General features: G+C 38.4%; 1 long non-coding RNA gene across 1 annotated transcript in view; it reads right to left on the bottom strand.

The window, feature by feature from the left end:
- The window catches only part of LOC129421087 (uncharacterized), an 86,110-nt gene extending 66,887 nt beyond the window's left edge, over positions 1 to 19,223 (bottom strand). The window contains exons 1-2 of the long non-coding RNA XR_008636978.2: positions 19,014 to 19,223; positions 10,378 to 10,434 (exon numbers count right to left, since the gene is read on the bottom strand). This is a non-coding gene — a long non-coding RNA (uncharacterized lncRNA). The remainder of the gene's footprint in view (positions 1 to 10,377; positions 10,435 to 19,013) is intronic.
- Between the last annotated feature and the right edge of the window lie 458 nt (positions 19,224 to 19,681).

Raw genomic sequence — 19,681 nt, 5'->3', positions numbered from 1 at the left:
AAATACATCTAATGAAAGCATTAAATGATATAACCCACAGTGCCTGAGAGATCTACATGTCTTAAAGCCTTTTGCACCCCCTGCAGTCACAAAATGTGGGTGTTTTTCATAAGCAATAATAGCAAAATCCATAGCAGACGGCAGAGCTTATGTAGCTCCTGAGCTTACTGTACATCCCCTGCCTTTCTTCATCTTTGTAAACACTAAAGGATCTATACTGTATAGTGTATACAATATACTCTGGTAACTTAATGCATCCCAGTAATGGAATCTGGACATTTTACTTGCATCTCTTTTACTCTCTTGACTGCTGTGCTGTGTTATCATACAGTTAGTAATTCAAGATAAATCCTTCCATGAAGTGCCAGAGAAAGATGCCTTCTGATGATCTGCCAAATGCATAAATGTACTTTAGGACTATCAGTATTGTGAAAAGTTGATAAAAAAACAGAACTAAAATACATTGAATTATACTACAGGTCCACTGAATGCTTGAATCTGATTGGCTGATGAACGTTCTAGGGTGTGAAATTATTTTCTGGGAAACGAACAGCGAACGTAGTTCCAGGCAGCTTTTTTGACCACATTACAGTTCTGTATCATTTTGCATAGTTAACTGTAATAACAGACTAACAAAAACAACATGACAGACGATTTTCCGAAACAATGACAGCGCTGTTTGGAGACGCACAAGGTAGACTCGTTCACCCTATCTCTCGCGTCCTCGTTTACTTTGGGGTTTGTACCTTTTGCATATTGATAACATGTACTACTACACACTAACACACTGAAGGACATGTAAAATCGAGAATCGGACCATAGTTGCTTTTTGAGACTTCCGATGTCATACCGCAACCTTGTAATTGAAATGATTTTATCAATCGTTTATCTGAATTACTGAGAGCTTGGGTGAATGTCCCTAAGATTTTAAGCACTTAATTTTTCATCTATTATGATATTTTTGTGGTATTTTCATCTTGACAAAGCCAGTCTTCACTCACCTTTATTACATGGTAAAAAGTGGCTAAGATATTCTTAAAAATTCACCTGGTGTTTCACAGAAAAAAACTCATACAGGTTAGGAATGACATGAGGGTCATAAAATGTCATTATGTCAACAATGACAGAATTTTCATTTTTGGGTGAATTGCCCCTGTAATTTCCCCCCATCCATTTTTCTTTCATTTTCAAATAGTATTGCAAGCGTCATAACAGAACTATACAAATTTGACTTATACAGGATTAAATGCAGAAAAGCAATTATGCCCTCAGTCCACTGGTCAAGTGTTCTTTTGACAGAGTATGCCTCCTTGATCTTAAAACTGGCAAATAACTTGTCAGTGGGACTTTTTAAAAGAGCCATAAGCGACGCATAAAACAGTCAATCTTTTTGCAATTGCTTCCACTGCAGAAGCTACGCATTTCACCTTTAGGTGCTAGACGGGCTTTTTGATGAGCTTTTAGAGACCTCATGAATGGCTTGGAAAGTGCAGTTTTCGTTCTTGTGTTGTCATTTTTCTTATTAATACTGGAATTTTTGGAGGGAAAATGGCTCATTCAATCCTTTCTAAAAGTAGTTAATAGGCTTCGGAGTGAACTATGATTAGCTACTTAGTAGTCAGCTACAGGAGATATTTTATTTTAGAGAGAATCTGATTGGACAGTCTGTGCAGTGCAAGATGTGTCATCAAATTGTTATGTTATCATCAAAGAGGAAATTTATGGTTTAAAGTGACTTGCTGTGTCATTATACTGTAGTGCAACAGCATAACTAGGCATGGGTGGGTATAAGATTCTGGCTTTATGGTAACCTTTAGCAAAAATACCACGGCAATACCGCAACACTGTGAAACCATTGCAATAGTGTTATTTTCAAATGCCATGTAAAAATTAAAGCCTTTAAGTTAAAATATGCTTTCAAAAAATAAATATTTTCGTAATGTATATTAAATGTAAACATCAAATCAATCACATGACTTAAAGGACAAGTTTGGTATTTTACACTTAAAGCCCTGTTTTTAGATTGATTATGATGAAATAGAAGGGTTTTGACTGAAATTTGGATATATGATGCTGGCCCGAGAATTTCCGGGTCTTTATTGTATTACCCCCCCCACCTCTACAATGGCTGTATAGGTGCACAGGAACAATCCTTCCTAAAATGCATTAAACTTTCGTATATAAAGATGTGAAACTCACCGAGTGGTCGGGGGTGTTCACTGGTATGCTCACACAGGGATCGCTGCAAAGGATGCTTTCATACAGGTTTTATCGTAGTTTTTGTCCAACTCCATTGACTTGTATTAGATGTGCTGTCAGGTACGGTATTACTCCGCGTCGGGAACTTTGTTTGTATTCTTGCAGTTGGTAAAGGCGGATTATCGCCACCAACTGGGCTGGAGTGTCTATTATTCAAGCTCTCAACGAAAGAATATACGGGTGTGAGGCGTTTGGAAAAATAGGTCCACAAGTTTACAACGAATGCTAAAAAACCTGTTGGAAAGCATCTTTTGCAGCGATTTTTCTGTGAGCACACCACTGAACACCCCCGACCACTCGGTGAGTTTCACGTCTTTGTAAACATAGGTTTAATGCATTTTAGGAAGGATTGTTCCAATGCACCTTTGCCATTGTAGAGGTAGTGGGTGATACAACAGAAACCGAAAACTCTCGGGCCAGCATCACACGTCCAAATTTCAGTCAAAACCGCTTTATTTCATCATAAACAATCTGAAAACAGGGCTTTAAGTGTAAAATACCTACCCAGTCTCCTGAGGTTGCGTATAAATAGCACGAAGTGTAAAACTCGTGCAATACATACGCCAAATTCCGCTTTGGCGTGCATGTGGTGCGCACGTCCTTCCCATTCGCTTGGGCGGGGCATCTTTTTTTGTCGTTTTATGTATTGGTTTCTCAATTTTTTTCTGTTTTTTAAACCATTTTCGCTTGGGTTTAGGGTTAGATTTCAGATTTGCTTAATAAGGTTATTTAATATACAGGTTTCTCTATGTTTTGTCCATATTTAAGCCATGGTCGCTTGGAGTTGGGGTTAGAGTTGGGGTTTGGCTTAGGATGTCATTTTTAAATAACAAAAAGTTGTTCTAACCCTAAACCCAAGCGAAAATGGTAAAAAAAAAAAGCAAAAAAATTGAGAAACCAATAAACAAAACGACAAAAAAAGATGCCCCGCTTAAGTGAATGGGAAGGACTTCCGTATCATATGCACGCCAAAGTGGAATTTGGCGTATGTATTGCACGAGTTTTACACTTCGTGCTATTTATACGCATTTTCAGGAGACTGGGCTGAAAATACCGAACTTGTCCTTTAATGATTTGATGAATTTTGTATAAACACAGCTCATACCTTGGAAACAATATCACAGAACATTTTAGTGGTTTTGAAACCTTGACTGTTTAAAACCTCGGTATACCTTGAAACCAGTAACTGTCCCATGCCTAAAACACTCTTGGACATAAAACTACAAATTCCTAATTTTGTTATCAAAAGAAAGACCCCAAGAGTACAAAAATGACACACCAGAAAAACAAAGATAAAAACTGAAGCTGGAAAATAGATGATATTTAGGAAATGAATAACAGAAAATTAAGGAAACAATTATGAAGCAATTGTAAAGGATTGACACAAAGGGCATGAACCACTATCGTGTTTTCTATTCAATTATGCTCCACTAAAACAACAGCCAATAAACCTCCACATGGACTTCAACTAGGCTGCTGCCAAAAGGAACAATAAAACTTTTTACTGAGCTGAAGCCTTTTAACTTGACACCATTGACAAAATCTACTCCACTTTCCAGAATAAAGTACCCTTGTGGTGAAAGCTTGAAACGGTGTCTGAATCTTTCGATACAAGATGGCAAAACCTCAAGAGACCCTCATCTAAAAGCCGAACATGCACTTCAAGAAGCCAGTATTTGGCTAACATAACTCCCATGAGCTTAAGACGGCATGACTCTGTTCCAAAACCAAGTGAGTTGCCTACGAAGGCAGCATATAAAGACATCATAGGCGTGCTCAGAATGCAAAACGGTTCCTACAGGTTCCTACAGAAATCCTATAATGCACTAAAACACAGTCAGTGAATAAAATGAAACTGAAAAAAAAACAAGTAAAGCAAAAGATGCTGTTTAAAAGGTCATGTTCTTTTTGATCCCATTTTTTAAACCCTAGTTCGTGTGTAATGTTGCTATAATAGCAAAAATAATACATGTAAAATGATAAAGCTCAAAGTTCACTACCAGGCGATATATTTTCTTTACCAGAATTCGCCTTTCAAAGCCTACAACGACTCTTGGACTACAGCCCTCTATTTCCTGCTTTAATGATGTCAACAGTTTTTTGACTAAACTCCGCCCACAGGAATACGTCAGTCGCCAGCTAAGCTAACGGCAAGCTAAGCTGCTATCAAATCACAACAAACTAAACAAACTACACAATCAGAACTCATTACTTATTCTGAAGGAGGGACTTCATAGAACAAGGAAGACATCAGCCCGTTTTTAGGACAGTAAAAACAGCAGTATAGAGATAAGTACATTGTGTAAAAAATATAACTTTTTTTACACGTGAAACATGAACACATGTTATATTGCGCACTGTAAACACAATCAAAGCTTCAAAAACACAGAAAGAACGGGACTTTTAAATAAACAAATACAGAAATACTTTTAAACAGTTAAAGGTGCAAAGTGGGACTTTTAAAAGGATTTTCACAGAAATGCAATACATAACTATATTATAAGTGGTGTATAAAGACATTACAAAATGAACTGTATTGATTTTATTACCTTAGAAACGTTTTATCTACATATATCATGGGTCCACTTACATGAAAGTTGTCATTTCGTGCTATCATGTTTTTACAGTAGCCCTAAACATAGAAACTATAGAGCACATTTTGTTACTACGTTGTCTCAGGCAATGACATGCTTGTCCTGTGGCGGCTACCTTAGCTTCGCTATGCGTTTCGAAAGGGAGGGGTGAGCTGTGGACTGAGCCGTTGGTTGCAATTTACAGTTCCACCGCTAGATGCTGCTAAAAATCCCACATTGCACCTTTAAACACAGTTAGAAATGTATTTTTACCCGATATGTCTGTGTTATACAGCATCAGAAAAATACAAAAAACTGTCCCAAGCTGCCACTGGGAACAGGTTCAGGTACAGATATGGTATACATTTGCTACCAATATGTACCTTTGAGATACTAATATGTACCTTTGACTTTGAGGCACTAATTTGTACCTTTGAGGCACCAATAAGAACTCTTTTGATGCAAATGTGTACTTTTTGAAAAGGTACCGCCTCAATGAAAGTTAGAGACCATTTTTCTTAAAAGTGTATACACGTGCTTTTAAAACATTGTTTGCTTGTTTATTAAAATAAATTCTGAGTCAAATGATATTTGTATGTTGCGCAGTTTCTGCTTACATAAAGTTCAAAGACAGTAGACGGCAAGGCAGCTCCCTTGGTTTTGGAACAGAGCCCATGTGTGATGTTTCAGGCATGCTTTAAAATGCCTGCCAACGACTCTGCCAGATCTCTCATTCAAGATTTGGTCCGGCAATTTTTTATTCCAATACTATACTTCTGCGCAAAATTTTCTGACCTTTGAAAAAAAATAGCCAAGAAATTATGAAAAAAGCTTAAAGGATAGACACAGACAGTCACCTGCGCATTTGATGCATTCAACCATAACAGACCCACACAAGCATTCATGGAGTATGACAATGGGCAGCATGTGCTCTCCTGGGTCCATCTTAGCTGTTTCCAACCTGGTGCAAAATGTTCTTTCGGGTTTATAATTTGCATCGGATCAACTCGTGACTACTTTAATTTATTAAAGGAAAAGAACGGAAAAGAACAGAAAAACCCTGGGTTAGATATTGAGAGGTTAATTAAACTGGTTTGATGTCTCACACTTACATTCATTTTATGTGCAAGCAACAAAGCCTTCTTCAAATACTGTGTTATCCTTTAAATTTCACTGCAAATATCCACAATCTCAGGCCATATTTTTTGCCAACAAACCATAAATCTTAAGCGTATATTGCAATGACACAGGCTCAGATGAAGATTATCAAGTACTTGAGAAAATCTAAATGTTTACATTTTTATACATGTCCCAATCTCAGTGTCATTTTCACAAGACCAAGTATTTTATTTCCCTGTTAATCACTGGCAATTATGCAAATATATTGAATTTCCTGACTACGCGATTTTCCAATATGGTGAACTTGATGCAATCAAATTCAAAACTTGAAACAATATTTCAATTACAAACAAACCTAAAGTGCGCAAGTTTCTGTGTTAGTATGCAAATCGATGTCTGAAATGAAGTAATTAAGACAAAATGGTAACATGGTCTCCCTCCTTACTATAACTCGGTCAAGGATGTCCCTGAGGTGTACCTGGCAACTCTAAAAGACAGAAGCACTTCAAGCGAACATACACCTCTGACCCGCCCGCGGGCAGCTCTGTTCGCCACAGAGAGGTCAGGGATTGAGGTTTTCACGACCGCACAGGGTCACAGGGTTTTCAGAGCGTGTCCGTGACAAGCTGCACGGCCTCAAGGAAAGACAGATCAGCCTCATACTTCTGCTTTTTTCCACAGCTTGACAGAGGTAGCTTTTACCCTTCTCTTCCGGACAAACCGTGTCCTTTTTTCCAGACTGTCAAATTCTTCAAGTTGAATGACCAAACAACAACCCCAAAACTTACAAGTTGGACATGTTTTAGGAGGGATTACTTCAGTTATCTGTAAATCACTATGTCCCCTCCGCTCAGCATTAGGCTGTGCAGGAGGGATGCTGTGAGTCAGAGCGAATGCCTTACCACCTCCTTTCACAAAGGAAAAAGGCAGAGAATATGAGGGATACATGAGTGGGAGTTTATGATTTTATTTGCGCAGGCAATTAAGGTTGACTACTTTATAAATTCATATGCTTGTTTGTGTATGACTGTTTCCCCATGTAGGATGTGCAATCATGAACTCCTCTGTGGCCATCTTGATGGGGGCTGTTTCATGCAGGCTGGCAACTATTTAAAGCCTTAAAGTTTTATATAGCGTCATGGTGCGTAGAGCAACGAGGGATTGAGAACATGCAGGCAATGAGACATAATGGTTTATTAATTATTTTACGGCTCTCCCACTTCAAAATGGCCATTAAAGCTTTAGCCAGCCTTCAACACAGACATGTAAACACATGAGTGGTACAGCAAATGCAAATATAGCATTTCCTTTATAACTCACAGACTACTACAAATCTACTACATTCCAAAAATACATTTTTGCTATATTTGCTATATTTGCATTTGCTGTACCACTCATGTGTTTACATGTCTTTGTTGAAGGCTGGCTAAAGCTTTGATGGCCATTTTGAAGTGGGAGAGCCGTAAAATAATTAATAAACCATTATGTCTCATTGCCTGCATGTTCTCAATCCCTCGTTGCTCTACGCACCATGACGCTATATAAAACTTTAAGGCTTTAAATAGTATATTATAGTTTTAATAGAGAAACAAATAAATTAACACCACAAATATTTATTCTGCATATGCCATTTAAAAGGTTTATATCTGTTAAAAGTAATGAAAATAAAACACTTCACAGTCTGTCTGTATGAATTAAATATACACGCATTCGTATGAAGTTCTTTAGTCAAGAGCAGAGAGTGATTTTATTGAGAGATGAATTGGGTTACTGTAGCTTTAAGACGTGAGAGAGATCACTCTGTTCACTGATGACAGGCTGCTGTGTGTGCGTGCGGCGGGTTTACGCAAACAAGAGCAGCTGTGAGGAAAATGAAAGTTTAAACTATCAAAACTTTAAAACGCATGCAAATAATATATTTTCGGCATGAGTATGTGATGTCTGCGAAAGATATGTGTTGTATACAGATAAAAATGGTCTCTAAAGGGGGTTCACACACCGAACGCGCAGCTCAGCCCCGCGCTGCACCATTCTAAAAAAAATCACATAGTTTAAGATTAAATAACATCATATTTGTCCCAAATCATTAACGATTAACATTGGCTGCTAACGTATATTTTGCATTTTGAAGTTGACACTATCTGACTAAGCTCATGCTATTTAATGTGCACTTCCGGTGTACGATACCTAGTTGTCCTAGACACGACTCGACGCAGCACGGCGCGACGCTGAGCTGCGCGTCCGGTGTGCGACCCCCTTAATTGCAGCCGCATTCAGGAGCCCTACGATGACAAAGTATGATGACATTTAATGCTGTTATCGGCCGATCGAGTCATTTAATGCCGTTATCGGCAGATTCTGATCCCTACTGGACACTTTGAAATAATGCACTGTTAACCCAAATAAAAAAGCACACTTAAAGAGATTTAAATTCTGTCAACATTTTCTCATCTTCGTATTGTTTGAAATCTGTATTAAAAAAAATTCTGATGAACACAAAATGATAAATGATAGTAAACACACAGCTGACTGTAACCATTGACTTCCATAGTAGGAAAAACAAAAATATGATGGATTTCAGTGGGTACCGTTAACGGTGTGTTTACCTTCATTTATCAAAATATCTTATTTTATGTTCATCAGAAAAAAGAAATTCATACAGGTTTACAACAACATGAGGATGAAAAAATGATGACCGAATTTTCATTTTTGGGTGAACTATCCCTTTAACCTAAACCCTGAAATTTTTCCTCCATTACTCATGTGTTTTAGTTTAATGCACCAATTGAATGAAATCTTTCATTCAACAAGAAATTTTGAGTTAAATCAGTTAATTTGAGCTTATTTAGATCCTCAGGATGTAAACATTTTACCCATCATGCATTGGAGTTTGCATAAATTACCTGCTACTGTTATATAAGAGTTGTTAAACTAACAAGAATATATTGCTGGACTGAGACATTTTACGTTCAGTGAACGAAAAATGTTAATTGCCTGTTCAGCAATCTAAAGTACATTTAACCTAAAGTTACTTGTTTGTTTAACAAGGCAAAACTGACATTTTAAGGGCAGCAATAATAATATGTTTTTTAAGTTGAAGCAACTTGTCTTTGCTTACAGTGTGGTTATTACACATTAAGGATTACATTTTTAAATGTATGACTATTTTTATGTCCTAGCCAAGGTAAAATTTTATTTTGTGTTTTCATGTTAAAATCATGAATAGTATGTTAAAACATGTTACAACCCTGTGAGCTAGCAACAGTGTTAGGATCTGTCATTCACATTAACCAACAACACAGCAAATAGAGAACTTTACAGAGCATCTGCATTTACAGTATGTGATTCTGATTTATTTGTGATTCATGAAATGCAACGTGTTACAACTGCGACCTGTCACCTCGTACATGAATAGTGCAATAAATGCTGAATTTAGAAAAGTGCACTGAGTGTTGTTTTAAAACCCTCAAGACACCTAGTTCACATTTTACAGTTTTAGTGAGCTGCCACTGGGGTTTTGGTCCAGCACTCACCGGATCGAACAGGCATTTGACCAGGTCGTTTAAAGTAGCCGGTGGGCTGGGACAGAAATCGAAGGCAGACCGAAGCTATGAACAAAAGAAGGGAAATGGCTGCAAGAACCACATTGACCCCAAACATGCACGCACACACTTTAGCATTTAAACATCTCCTCTCCACAATAACAGTCTATGTACACGCACTAATAGATGTTTTAGTCATCTCGAGTGTGAAACTTTAGTCGACCTGCTCGGTAGTGCCTAGACTCATGAGCTCCATCAAATACGCCTCCAGCACACATCTGACAGCACAAACCGAGAAGAGAGCACCTCTGCTTTCCACTCATATTCCGAGGTGCTGTTACCATGGCAACAGCCTCCTAATATCCTACAGCGAGGTTTCCACGGCAGGCTCTCTCGCTGCACCCATAATCAAAGGCACATATTTGCTCAGTCAAATCTAGATCTCGTCCAATCCAGCTGTTCTGTAAACATTAGCGATGACACACTATGACTGGATGGGCCATGGCACTCATTCTTACATTAGCATATTTTCAGAAGAGAGCAGTGAAGACGTCAAATGTCAGATAAATGTCAAAACGCAATAAAATATTCAGCCTTTAAATCTTTCATCTGATGCTGAATGAGAAGCGTGCTCACTCTTCTCCTGCGGTGTAACGGTATTATCTGTAATGCGTTTGAGATTTTATTTAACAACTGAAACACGGGGCAGAATTTAGTGCCGGCAATTCCTGCAGACTCGCTGAGACGATAACGGTAATTACAGAGGTGTGAGTTTATACTGTTGTCACCTACGTACTGTTCTGGAGAAACCGGGATGCTTGCAATGACTTATACCTCTGCTAACTGTCAGAGAGAGTGGATCAATTCTGTCATTATCTACTCACCCTTATGTCATTTCAAACTCATATGACTTCCTCTGTGGATGTCCATCTCGCTTTCACCTGTACAATAAAAGGGAATAAAGACCAGAGTCTGTCAAGCTCAAAAAAGGACAACAACATAGCATTGTAAAATCCCCTTTTGTGACTCATGTGCTATATTGGAAGTCTTCTGAAACCATATGATTTATTAAAAGAACAAACTGTAATAGAAGTAGATATTCACCACTATTAGACACATTAGCTTATAGAGATACTCCACTTTTTTTTGAAAATATGCTAATTTTCTAGCTCCTCTAGAGTTAAACATTTGATTTTTATCGTTTTGGAATCCATGCAGCTGATCTCGGAGTCTGGCAGTACCACTTTTAGCATAGCTTAGCATAATCCATTGAATCTGATTAGACCATTAGCATCTCGCTAAAAAATAACCAAAGTTTCAATATTTTTCCTTTTTAAAACTTGACTCTTCTGTAGTTACATCATGTACTAAGACCGACAGAAAATTTAAAAAGTTGTGATTTTCTAGGCAGATATGGCTAAGAACCAATACTCTCATTCTGGTGTAATAATCAAGGACTTTGCTGCTGTAACAAGGCTGCAGCAGGCGTATTGATATTACGCACTGCCCGAAAATAGTCCCCTTGGTTACTTTCAATAGCAAGGGACTATTTTCAGCGCTGCGTAATATAAGCATGTTACAGCAGCAAAGTCCTTGATTATTACGCCAGAATAAGAGTATAGTTCCTAGCCATTATCGGCCTAGAAAATCGCAACTATTAATTTTCCGTCGGTCTTAATACACAATGTAACTACAGAAGAGTCAAGTTTTAAATAGGAAAAATATCGAAACTCTTTTGTCTTTTTTAGTGCAATGCTAATGGCCTAATCAGATTCAATGGATTATGCTAAGCTATGCTACAAATGGTACTGCCAGATCCGGAGATCAGCTGAATGGATTCCAAAACGGTAAAAATTAAATGTTTAACTCTAGGGGAGCTGAAAAAATGAGCATTTTTCAAAAAAAGTGGAGTGTCTCTTTACACTCTAAAAATTGCTGGGTTGTTTTTAACCCAGGGCTGGGCCACTATTGGACAGAACACACTGCCGGGTTAAAATGACCCAACTGCTGGGTTATTTTAACCCAACTACTGGGTTGTGTCAAGATGGTTGATTGACAATAACCCAGCAATTGGGTTAAAACAACCCAGCAGTTGGGACATTTTTACCCGGCAGTGTGTTCTGTCCAACAGTGACCCAGCCCTGGGTTAAAAACAACCCAGCATTTTTTAGAGTGTAAACATTCTGCAATAAATAACAAGTTAATCTCTTCCACAGAAGTAATATGGATTTTGAAAAGAGTGTCAGTAAATGATTTGAAATTTATCATAACAAATTATTTATTTAGAAGAGACACCTTTATGGATCTTCTAAGATCCGTTCAAGAGGAACTGTAAGTGAATGTTGTCATTTGATTCGCGTAAACTTTGAAGTCTTAATGTTGATTCAATAATATTTCATGGTCAATAAAATAAGTCCAAAAGATTTCTTTCACACTAAAGGTGGAAAATTTGTAATGCAGGTCAACAGGTCAGTATCCTTCGTCCTTTAAACCTAATGGTCTTGCTCTTTAAACAACGCTCTTGACATTTACAAACCTATTTACCATATGGATTCAGTACTGCACAAACAGCTGGCATATGAGTGCCTTGAGCAGAAACAGTTCTCATTTATCATAAAAACTGCATTACATTTTGCAGACTATCGCACTATTATGTATTAGCCTAACCGTGATGTCCTGAATGCTGATTGACACACTAGCATGTGTGACTTGCAACTAAAAGGCTCATACGCAGTATCCAAAGATTTAATAAGTCTGCCACAGTCTTACGATAGCATGCGTGTATGTCTTCCATTAGCACGACACATCATGTTGAGAGAAATGAAGAATAGCACAGCATTAGACCGATTTTACACGCAGACATTGCCTGCTGAGTTAAACACCCATGCTAACCTTGAGCAACGCAAAACATACACATAACGCAGCACTTCAAGCTGGAAACATACCATTAGCTGCTATTACATTAGGTCAAATTCTGCATGGTGCCATGAAATCATTGTGATGAATATTACTCACTCTGTGCCTGTAGGCACCGCAGAATATTTGTGTGCAAACCATGCTGTCAGGACCACGGACAGCAGCCACTGTGTCAAAACACAGGCATATGACTGGAACGTGAAAACAGGGTTCAACAATAAGTGTGACCTTCTGGCCTAGGGACAGTGTGAGCAAGTTTCAGACAAGCTGGCTCCCTATTGGATCACTGCTGCATTGTCTATCATTGATCATGTTTATTAATACTATGTTGTAGATAACATACTTGTGACCAGTTAATGTACCTTGCTGGCAATAAAAATAAGGATTTGTTAATCTTACATAAAAATGTATCTTCTTGTTACATGCTTGTGTATGCATTTGTGTGCCTCTCTCCTTAATCTCTCTAGAGCGGTCCTAACTGTCCTAAATTTAATAAGTACACTTTATTTGTATACATGATTGAAAATACACTTATTTAGAACTTTACAGGAAGTAAAATAAATTAACTTAAGGGGATAGTTCACCCAGAGGTGACAATTCTGTTGTCATTTGCTCAGTCTCATGTTGTTATACTCTTGTATAAATGTCTTTGAACATGACGGTAGATATTTTGAGAAATGTTTGTAAACAAACCAATCAGAGGCCCCATTGACTTCCATAGTAGGAGAAAGAATACTATGAAAATCAATGGGGCCTCTGATCAGTTTGGTTGCAGTTGCTTTTTATCCAAAGCACCTTACGAAGGAGGAACATAACAAGCACCTTTAATATTTGTAAATAAACTTTCAAACAAGACTTTTTTCAGCATTTAAAGTAGGGCTGTGCAATTAATCCTTTTTCGATTTCAATTTCGATTTTTGCACATTTCGATTGCAAAAACAAGATAATCGAGGGAGATCGATTAGTGTGCCGCATTTATGTTATTTCGTTTTGAGTCATTAATCCAACGCGTCATAAGCAGCTGCGCCTCGCACACAAAGTAGAAATCCTCATGTATTTGTTCAGTTTTATGCTTTTCAAGCGAGTGGAGGCAAACTATCCCTCACGTTTAAAATATCAGCTGGATCGTGGCGCCGCTCTCCATGCAGAGAGCTGCGCGCTCAGTCATCTGTTTTAAGTCAGGTCACTAGGTAATAATCCTGTTTATGTTTGTAAAGTTATATGCATTTCAAGCGATCGTGTTTAAAATGTGAATCGCGTTCTGCTGGCACTTAAACACTACTGCTTTGACACGTGTAGCCTTCTGCAGCAACACTAAACAATGCATTGAATGTATGCAGGGCTTGACATTAACACCCGCCAAATGCGGGTATATTTCGGCTGCGACCGTTTGTGGAGACGTGCGCGGGTTCAGCGGAGCGTTGCGGACCAAAGCGCCACCTCCCAGAGAGCGTGCGAGAGGTGATGGATTTGCGAATGCACAAGAGGACGCAGTCTGAGCGCATACACACTTCGGGAAAGATATAACAATTGCATGGAAGTGATTGGAGAGATATATATTGCGTGCACATTCTCAGGGCAAGAGCGGAGAGAAATTCAGCGCATTCCTGAATGAACACGAAATCAAATGAAACCCGCCAGCTGAGAGGTTCGCGCATCATTTTAATGTAAGCTACTTTGGGCAACAATAATGCCCTCTCGACAGTTGTCATTAAAAGTCTTAAATCACTTTTAACAGAAAACATGATCAAGCATATAAAATCATAGGTGTGATTGGCAAAGGACAAAAAAGCAGGAAAATATACGGCACACCTACCATGACGTGGCGACACACACACACACACACACACACACACACACACCACACACACACAAAATGAAATACAGTTGAAATATAATTTGGGCTCAAAGTTGATCGATCTGAGTGGCCAATCGTCAATCTGCGTGGGCAAGTGCCACCCTGACCATTATGTAGCCTTGCCACTGCTTCAGACTGAACAAAATCATTTTGTGCATTTAAAGGTAAATACAACAATGTGGTGCATTTTGAGAGTAAAAATAAGTGACTACATCTATGAGGATTTTTATGTTCTTGTAAACAAATTTATGCCCTTTTAGTAAAATCTTTGGTTGCCTATTGTAATAATAATAAGGCACACAAGCCACATAAACATATGATAAATGAGATTCGCCATTAGTCAAAACATGTTTAATGTTTATAGAATAATTAGTGGGGGCATTTAATACAGATTAATTATTGATTACAACATTTGTTACTTTATTCAAATGTTGTGACTTTCTGGAAAGGCAGTCAAGTGCATTTGTCTTTTGCATAGTTCTTTTGGCAAAGCATCTAACAGACAAAGCTACGCGTTTCACACACCAGATCCATGAATGTTTGTGCTTGTCATTATATTATTCTGTAATCGCAAGCGTTACTGCCAGATTCACAAACCATTAAGTGGAGCAAACGTATGCGTGTGTTCGTCAGGATGACATTGGATCTGATTCGCGTATATGCGCGCGTTAACGTATGTGATTACAGTATAATATAATGCAAGCAAACTTTTTGACAAAAACGCAACTTTATATTGATATCGCGAGACCGCATTTCACCTCGACGAGAAATCTGTTATTTACATTACTGGCATAGCCTGATTTGAAACGGACAGTTTTGTCAAAGCAGCAAACACCTGGTTCTCTTAATTTCTTCCTACTAAAATACTGTTTGTCTCGGCCTATTCCTTCTATCCATGCTCAGTGCCACTGATTTAAGTCCTTTATGAATTAGGTCGTCTTACCTAGGCTTCATAAACTTACTCTTCATCCTGCTGACTCAACGTAAACTTATGACTTCACCGCGGCCGCGCGGCATCTGTAGCTGAGCTGGACCTCAGCCGCACCTCAAAGACCCCTCCCTATTCTACTTCTGATTGGCTAGTTTGTTAGTTTGGTTGAGAGTGAAAGACGTGTTTCTCTCATACCATTTGTAGGCGAACGCATGATTTTTTTTAATTCGCAGCCAACAACACACACCGGAGATCGGACTGCAGGCTCTGTGAACTCTGCTTTGAATGAAGTTCCATCGTGACAAATAAATAGATTATTGCGGAGTGATATGCGGTTATTTATAATGCGGCTTTCACATAGGATGCGGTGTGCGCTGCGCTCGCCGCTGGGTTCGGCGCAGCCAAGCGATTTGTGCTCTGATGGCCAGACCAAAGTAGGCGGGGTTTTCAATAAATTACTACAGTGTTTATATTTGCGTTAAATAGTCGACGAGGAATACAGAGACTGATGTTGCTCGTCTCCATTTCACGTAACTTTAAGCATACCTACAACAAGCTGCTTGACTTAAAACACACCTGACATGCCAACTTGAATTGCTACGTGTTTCCATGAGACGGCTTTCCTTCCGATGTATCTGTAGGAGCATAAACTTGTATAATAAAGCCCTTAGAATCCCGAGTATAAGCTTTCGTCCATTTTGCTTGTTTGGATGCCCCGTTTCTATTGGCCGCGCGGGTAATCGTCACAGAGCGCAGCGCAAAAGTTAAACTATGTTGAACTTTGACCGCGGCGGGAGCGCAAGCTGCGCTCCGCTGCGCTCGCGCTTTGCTCGGCGCAACAAAAAACCGCCCTCGCGCGGCGCAAGCCATTGAAATGAATGGGTTTCATAGCGCAGCGCAGCGCACACCGCATCCTATGTGAAAGCCGCATAACGGTGCCTTGCAAACCCCCCCCCCCACACACACACGCAAAAAATTGGATTTGCATGATTCACGAAAGCCTCATTTTCAGGTCGGAAAAGCCGGAATTCCGGATTTATCCGGAAGAATCACACCCCTGAAAATACAATCTGCATAAACAAGTTGAAAGTAAAATTCATGTACATTTCTTGACTGCTGTTGTTAATAAATATTTAAAAGTGGTTGTCGATGGGTTTTGTGTATATCTTTTCAGTTAATCTTCTACACCCCTGCTCCACTTTTAATATATTCATTCAATGTAAATCTATTTATGCCTTACTAGACTGTTTTTATGCACCTAAATATATGATATGATCTATACTGATATACCTGGTATATACCAGCTAATGTTGTCCTAATTTGGGTGGTCAGACTGCATTTGAAATTCAATCTGCATCTAATTTAGCTAAACCAAGTAAATTTGCTCAAATTAAAGTCATTTTAGGATGCCAAAGTCAAGTTTAATCATATAAAATTTATTTTACCAGCAACAAAATTGTGGCCTGTGAAAATGCTGAGTGGCTAGTAACTTTGGAAAACAACTAGCTACTTTGGCTGGTGAGCAAAAAAGTTAATATCAAGCCCATGTATAAATGCATGTTTTTACAGTCATTTAAGTAATCGTGTTAAGTAATCGAGATTAAGATTTCTATCAAAACAATCGGGATTATGATTTTTCCCATAATCGAGCAGCCCTAATTTAAAGTATGCTGAATTTCTAAATCCATTGATTTTCAACTACTTTTCCTTAAAGAGCACCTATTTCTTTGCTAAATAACAATGTTATTTGAGTATTTGGTATAATACAATGTGCTTGCGTGGTTTATGGTTCATAAAACACATTATTTTCCACATACCGTAAATTTGTGTAGCTCCAGATTTCCCTGTCTTTCTGAGACCCACTGATTTTGTACAAAACTAATCAATTTGAAAACAGTTGTGTCCCTGATTGGTCAGCTAATCTGTACGTTGTGATGGGCCTGAATACCTCTGACGTCAGGCCGAAATGTGACACCCTTACCATGTTTGAAAGATTCGCTCACAGTGCAATGCTAAAAGGAGTTAAAGGATTAGTGCATTTTCTTAACTCTTTCCCCGCCAGCGTTTTTAAAAAAAGTTGCCAGGCAGCGCCAGCATTTTTCATGATTTTCACAAAAGTTTAATGCCTTCCAGAAAATGTTCTTCTTTAAATATATAAACAAACAATATATCAGATGAAAGAACAGACCCTCTGCTTTCAAACAAAAAAAAAACCGTTTCATCCTACCTTCATTAGTTCTCTTGTAATCACCTCTCAAACATGGGTAGGTTTCTTCAAAAACACCCAATTTTGAGCAAAAAGCTGAGATAATTCCATTTTTGCGAAGGACTTTTGATAGAGATCAGATGCAGAGCGAACTTTAAAACATAGGTGAGTAAATTATCTGGATTTTTTTTTAAGAAAATTGACTAATCCTTTTATTTACAGGCTGTGAGTCCGAAGTGGGAGGAATTATGATAATGTCAGTCTTGTCTATATCACAAATCCCAGGAAGTAAACTGTTGCCTACAATCTGTGTGTTTGTTGTAGTCCAAGAAAAGAGATTTACACACTTACACACCAAAGGAAGTGTAAAATGGTATGTGCTCTTTAATTTCAAAAAGCAAAACTGCATAATTTGCATCATTAGGTTTCTGACCACAATACAAATTCGGGAATAAAATCTGAGTTGCTGAATTCAAATTAACTATTGTGAAAAGCGCTATATAAATAAAATTGAATTGAACCCGAACCCCGCCGTCACTTTGTGACCACTCCAGTTTCCATTATTCCAATGCACCCTTCTTCAGCATACCACCCTGGGAACCTTTGGCATTCAGACACAAGAGACTCTGCCATGTGAATTTTTATTTTAATGTGCCTCTCCTGGGCATTTCACTCCTTGCCCTCATTGTCATTTCCTGCCACATTACGTAATGCAAAAGCTGATTTCTTCGGTGCCCTGAGGTCTTTCAGCTTTCTCAAAGTATAATTAAAGCGATATACTACAGGTCTCCTGATTTAAAAATGTCATTACTAGCGTTTCCCTTTCCGCAGCTGAAAATGAGAATTAAGCAGGTAATTCTGCAAATCACAATTCCTTTGATGTGAAGTAATTTAACACCTTGAAGGAAATAGCATACAGAATGATTTTTAAAACAGTAAAGGAATTGTGCATTTTCAATGAAAAACCCATCAGATGGGTCATAACAAGCGTTTGTGCTGAGTTTCACAAAAAGAGCAAAATTGTTTTAATTTTGATTGTCAAGTTTCTCCCTAATTGCATCATTCTTAGATATGCCTCATTGTTTCTCTATCTATGAAGCTCCAGGGGATCTGGCGCTACAGTAATAACAGTTAAAAGATGTGGAATTTAGCAACATGATGGCATCCATTATTAAAGAAAAGAAGAGCAGTTTACTACAGTAATAGCTTTAGATTTAACCAAATATTGTCACTTACATACTCACTGCCTATCAACTCCCACGAATACCATCTCATAATGATTTGTAAAATCATGAGTAAGCAATGATCAGTAAATTATTTATTTTTGGGGTGAACTGTCCATTTGAGCACTATTCTTACACTATGTGACAACTAAGTGGTAAACGTCGAGTTGTGCGCCACTACACTAGGCACTGATAATCTGTGGCTTGATAACAACGAGATTAGAAATCCAGATGATGTTTATGAACAACACCGCTACATAAAAGGTTATTCCATACATTTTGTACATATTATAAAGCAACATCGATTTTGTAAATTGTAAATGTACGCAGATTTGTAAGGCCTCTTTCAAACTGCACATGGTCAGCACTTTGCGTTACAAACTCACCTGTGGGACGTGACGATGTTCCTCATGCACTTGACTTTAATTTGCCATCCATATCGCTCATATTTCCCATAACGACCGCCAGTTACATACACAAACCGGTTTGTTGAATTGACCAAACCATTTTTTATAGAGGCATATTGGACTTCATGCGGCGCTGCGCAAACCGTTTGGTGTCTGACATTAAGGGCAATTTATAGTCGTCGTGACTCGTGCGTAAGTTATGGCGCGGACGGTTTAAGGAACAGCTTTCGAATAGCTCTCGCGAGACTTTAACTCTTTCCCCGCTAAAAAAAGCTTTCCCATTGGCTGAAAAAGAAAAAAAACTCTTTCCCCACCAGCGGTTTTAAAAAAAGTTGCTAGCCAGAACCAGCATTTTTCATGATTTTCACAAAAGTTGAATGCCTTCCAGAAAATGTTCTATGTTAAATATATAAACAAACAATATATCAAATGAAAGAACAGACCCTCTGCTTTCAAACCAAAAAAACTTTTATCCTACCTTCATAATTCCATTTTTTTGAAGGACTTTTGATAGAGATCAGATGCAGAGCGATCATTGAAACATACACGGAGTTCTTTCTCTTTCACGTGAGACGTTACTTCCGGGTTGTATAAGTTGCAGGAGTGCCCCACCTGGTGGATAATAGCGGTATTGCGGAAAGCCGGAA

Source organism: Misgurnus anguillicaudatus, chromosome 4 (assembly GCF_027580225.2).
Source record: "Misgurnus anguillicaudatus chromosome 4, ASM2758022v2, whole genome shotgun sequence".
NCBI lineage: Eukaryota > Metazoa > Chordata > Actinopteri > Cypriniformes > Cobitidae > Misgurnus > Misgurnus anguillicaudatus.
Note: the sequence above shows the minus strand (reverse complement) of the source record. Positions and strands in the feature narration are given on the sequence as shown.